Source organism: Pan troglodytes, chromosome 3 (assembly GCF_028858775.2).
Source record: "Pan troglodytes isolate AG18354 chromosome 3, NHGRI_mPanTro3-v2.0_pri, whole genome shotgun sequence".
NCBI lineage: Eukaryota > Metazoa > Chordata > Mammalia > Primates > Hominidae > Pan > Pan troglodytes.
In genome coordinates, this window is record NC_072401.2 from 64,141,234 (window position 1) to 64,146,697 (window position 5,464).

The following is a 5,464-nucleotide window of genomic DNA, read 5'->3' on the forward strand; positions in this document are numbered from 1 at the left end:
GATGGCAAGTCCTTCCTCCAAAATCCTAGAGGCCTCCACTGTATGGTGGCCTGCCAAAGGCTCCAAAAACATCCCTATCTACCGCTGATACTTCAAGCACCATTGTATATGCTGGGTCATATGGCCCAAGTGGCAGATCAGCTTGCACAGCAGCCTGGACCTGTTGCAGAGCCTTCTCTTGTTCTGGACCCTACTCAAAACTGGCAGCCTTTTGGGTCACTTGATAAATGGGCCGGAGTAACACATCCAAATGAGGAATGCATTGTCTCCAAAATCTGCACAGGCCCACTAGGCATTGGGCATCTTTCTTGGTTGTAGGAGGGGCCAAATACAGCAACATATCTTTTACCTTAGAAGGACTATCTCAACAGGCCCCACACCACTGGAACCCTGGAAATTTACTGAGGTAGAAGGTCCCTGAATTTTAGTCAAATTTATTTCCCATCCTGTGGCATGCAAATGTCTCACCAATAAGTCCAGTGTGTTTGCTACTTCTCACTCATTGGATCCAATCAGCATAATGTCATAAATGTAATGGACTAGTGTGGTATCTTGTGGAAGGGAAAAGTAATCAGGTCTCTATGAAAAAGATTATGACACAAAGCCAGAGAGATAATATATCCCGAGGTAGGACAGTAAAGGTATATTGCTGGCCTTACCAGCTGAAGGCAAATTGCTTCTGTTGAGCCTTATGGACAGGAATGGAGAAAACGGCATTTGCCAAATCAGTGGCTGCATACCAGGTACCACGAGATGTATTAATGTGCTCAAGCAATGAAACCGCATTTGGTACAGCAGCTGTAACTGGAGTCACCACTTGGATAAGCTTAGGATAATCCACTGTCATTCTCCAAGATCCATTTGTCTTCTGCACAGGCCAAATAGGAGAGTTGAATGGGGATGTGGTGGGGATAACCACTCCTGCATCTTTCAATTCCTTTATGGTTGCACTAATCTCCACAATCCCTCCAGGGATGTGATATTGTTTTTGATTTGTTGCAGGAAGTCAGGGACCCTGAAGCCATGGCAGAAGAACATAAATTGTGAACATTTCATGGACATTTATTAGTTCCCCAAATTAATACTTTTATAATTTCTTACGCCTGTCTTTACTGCAATCTCTGAACATAAATTGTGAAGATTTCATGGACATTTATCACTTCCCCAATCAATACTCTTGTGATTTCCTATGCCTGTCTTTACTTTAATCTCTTAATCCCATCATCTTCCTAAGCTGAGGATGAATGTCGCCTCAGGACCCTGTGATGATTGCATTAACTGCACAAACTGTTGGTAAAGCATGTGTGTTTGAACAACATGAAATCTGGGCACCTTAAAAAAAAGAACAGGATAAACGCAATGTTCAGGAAACAAGGGAGATAACCATTAGGTCTGGCTGCCTAAGAGCCGGGCAGAACAGAGCCGTATTTCTCTTCTTTCAAAAGCAAATAGGAGAAATATGGAGCAGAATTCTTTTTCTCAGCAAGGAATATCCCTGAGAAAGAGAATGTGTTCCCAAGGGGAGGCCTCTGAAATGGCCACTTTGGGGACGTCTGTCTTTTACAGTTGTAGATATGGGATGAAATAAGTCCCAGTCTCCGGTAGGGCTCCCAGGCTTATTAGGACAAGGAAATTCCTGCCTAATAAATTTTGGTCAGGCAGGTTGTCTGCTCTCAAACCCCGTCTCCTCGTAAGATGCTATCAATTACAATGCGTGCCCAAAACTTCATTAGCAATTTTAATTTTGCCCCAGTCCTGTGATCCTGCCCTGCTCATCTGCCTTGTGATCTTTTATTGCTCTTAAAACGTGATCTCTGTGACCCACACTCTATTCGTACACTCCCTCCCCTTTTGAAAATCACTAATAAAAACGTGCTGGTTTTGTGGCTTGGGGGGCATCATGGAACCTGCCAACATGTGATGCCTCCCCAGTACATCTAGCTTTAAAATTTCTCTCTTTTGTTCTCTTTCCCTTTATTTCTCAGACTGGCTGACACTTAGGGAAATAGAAAAGAACCCACGTTGAATATTGGGGGCTGGTTTCCCCTGATATTGATTCACTATTTTTCTAGGTACAGAAAACTCTAATGGCTTCCATTTGTCCTTTCCCACCATAGTAGCCCTTGCCCTAAAAGTCAGGGAGTCAATTAGGGGTTCTGTCAGCTGCTTAGTATGTCTATGCCAATTATGCATTATGGCACTGGGAAAGTGACCGCAGGATGAGTCTGGGAACTCACTGGACCCACTGTAAGTCAGACCTAAGCTAAAACTCCATTAATTACCTGACCACCATAAGCCCCGACTTGAACTGGAGGATCACAATGACATTTTGGGTCCCCTGGAATCAACGTCAGCTCAGAGCCAGTGTCCAGCAGTCCCTGAAATGTCTGATCATTTCCCTTTGCCCATTGAAGTTACCCTGGTAGAAGGCCATAGGTCTCCTTGGGGAAGGATGAGAAAAAGAAAAACAGCATAAATTGTTGGTAGTGTAGTGAGGTTCTTTCTCAAGGGGATGCTGACTCCCCTTCATTCAAGGGATTCTGGGTCTGTAAACTGGTTCAAGTCTGGAAATTGATGAGGGGCCATGATTCTCTGTTGTTATAAATCAAATTAATCTTTTGTGCACTCGACCTGGAAGTTTTCTGCTTATATAAATTAAATAAGAATGCAGTAGGCTCCCTATCAATTTCACTTCTAGGAACACCATGATTAATTAGCCAATGCCAGAGTTCTGCAGAAGTCAGGCTCTTCTGGTTGCCGCTTTGCCTCTGCTGTCCATTATGATAGCTATGATCAAATTGCCTTTGATGGGTGAGTGCCACCACTTGGCCCCTGCCACTTTGGGGCCAAATTATTCCTATTGCATTTAAATTGTGTAGTTGAGTAACTACAGTTTTTACTGTAAGATCTGGCATGCAGAAAAGAGGAATCACAGAGCTCTTCAAGGATGCAGGTGCTGCCTCACAAATCTGGTTTGCAGAGTATTAAACAGGGGTATATCTTCTGGACCCTCCAAGCTGGGATGAGTAGGTCTAAAGTGGCTGATCCACTCCAGCATCCCAATCTCCCTAAGCCTTTGGGTTTCTTCTTCTACATGAAACCAAGGGAGATCTGGCATTTCCAGCTTGCTTACAGTGGGCCATCTTTTAATTAATATTTAAGCTAACCAACCAAATACACTATTAGAACCCTTTTTAACTTCCCAAGCTGAAACATTAAATGGAGTATCCATGTTTGGTGGCCCCAAATCAATAAATTCAGCATGATCCAATTCTATGTTCCTTCAACTATTATCCGACACCCTTAATATCCTTTCTCATGCCTGTTTTCCAGATTTCTGCTTATATAAATTAGAAAACTCAAGCAGTTCTTTTGGAGTGTAGCACACCTCCTTGTGGATCAAACTCTGAACCTCATCTCTAGGGTCTTGCTGGGACTTTACTCTAGTTATAGTTCTAGAAGCAAGCAGCGTTGTTGGGATGGGCCCTGAGGAGAATCAACATTGTCTTGCCTGGCAACTGCCTCAGGGGAAGCCATCACTGTTGCCTGAGGCAGCACAGAGTCTATCTCCTCAGACAAAGGTGGAGAGGCTGATGGCATTGTGGGTCTGGTAGGGGATGTTGCCACTATTGGGGATGTGGAAGCTGTTTCTTCTGGCAAAAAAAGTCTCATCAGAGATTACAAGCTGAGTGTCTCCAGATTCATCAGGGTCCTCCCGCACATCCCCATTCCAAGTTGCAGGGTCCGATTATTTTCCAATCAATGCCCTCACTTTAATAGCAGACACCTGGTGAGGCTGTGCATGCACCTTTTGCTGCATGTCAGCCACTCTCATGATAAGAGCTTGTGTCTGTTTTTCCACAATTTCAGCTCTTTCTCTATAGGAGATAAGACTGTCACTCAGGGAAATCTTAGTAGATTAGATTAGAAGATTTCAGGCTCTATTTCTGCTTCTGAAGCAGGGAGTTAGAATCACTGAGTTCATAATTTTCTTTCATCACTTTGTCCAGTGAACTTAGGAGCAACCAACCAGCTTCATTATGGTCCTTGGTTCTCCGCATATTATCAAAGGTATTATGTACAGAGTCACAAAACTCCTTGCTTCTCATGAGTGGTGAATCAAGAGTGTCAAATGCATTTATTTTGCATAACTCTCTCTAAACACTTCACACCAAGGACAATCAGTGCTCTCCATACTATTAGAAGTAGATTCCTTAGCATTTTGGGGTCTAATCATATTAGGCAGCCAACTCCAGAAAACTCAAAACAAATGAAAGGACTTTATCCTTAACATTGTTTTCCTCTAGCACCACTCCTGGTACCAAAATCTGTATTAGTCAGGGTACTCTAGAGAGATAGAACTAATAAGATAGAGGTATATATAAAGGCAAGTTTATTAAGTAGTATTAACTCACATAATCACAAGGTCCCACAATCAGATGTCTGCAATCTGAGGAGCAAAGAAACCTGTCCAAGTCCCAAAGCTGAAGAACTTGCAGTCTGATGTACAAGGGCAGGAAGCATTCAGCATGGGAGAAAGATGTAGGCTGGGAGGCTAAGCCAGGCTCATCTTTTCACATACTTCACTCTGCTTTTTATTCTGGCCATACTGGCAGCTGATTAGATTGGGCCCACCCAGATTAAAAGTGAGTCTGCCTTTCCCAGCCCACTGACTCAAATGTTAAACTCCATTGGCAATGCCCTCACAGATACACCCAGGAACAATACTTTGCATCCTCCAATCCAATCAAGTTGACACTTAGTGTTAACCATCATGTCCTCAGAGTAATTAGATAACCTTTTGCACCCAAAGATCCACAAGTGGACATATATGAAAACAGAATTTAGAAATCAAGTAATTAAAATATGGTGAATTATAAATAAAATAGAATGTTTCTTCAATTACTAAAAGATTAAATTTATGTAATATAATAGAAAATATAACAAAAAGTCAAAATACAAAAAATAGGAAAACAAAAAATTTTTAAAGGAGAGATCAAGCCAAGTATTCAACAGGTGTCTCATAATGTTTCCAAAAGAGAAGAAATAAAATAAAGAAATGTTGAAGATCACTTCTTGGTCTTTTGGCTAAGAGCAACTGCAGTATCTGTTCTTGTCAGTTTAATATGTGATATATCCCTTATCTGAGACAACATATTAAATGGACTTTTGGAACTAGGAGATGGACTAGAAAGTTGCCCCACTTGCTCCATGCCTCCACACATTGACTTGATATTGCAGTACTTCCAAAAAAAGAAAAGAAAAGAAAAGAAAGATTGTGGAGAAAAGTATAGTGTAAATATTTCTAGAAAATTCCTGAAAATGAAGATAATTTTATTTATTGATTTTGATGGTATGTGTGATATTCAGATTGACTTGGGCACAGTCAGTCCAAACTATTCAATAAAACTCTAATTTAGATATGCTGTGACAGTATTTCGGAGATGCAAGTAAAACCCCTAAT

General features: G+C 41.6%; 1 non-coding gene across 1 annotated transcript; it reads left to right on the forward strand.

Moving 5' to 3' along the window:
- The first annotated feature begins 5,068 nt into the window (after positions 1–5,068).
- On the forward strand, positions 5,069–5,264 carry LOC112209154 (U2 spliceosomal RNA). The gene has a single exon (XR_002943814.1). It is a non-coding gene; the product is annotated as a U2 spliceosomal RNA (small nuclear RNA).
- The last annotated feature ends 200 nt before the right edge of the window (positions 5,265–5,464 follow it).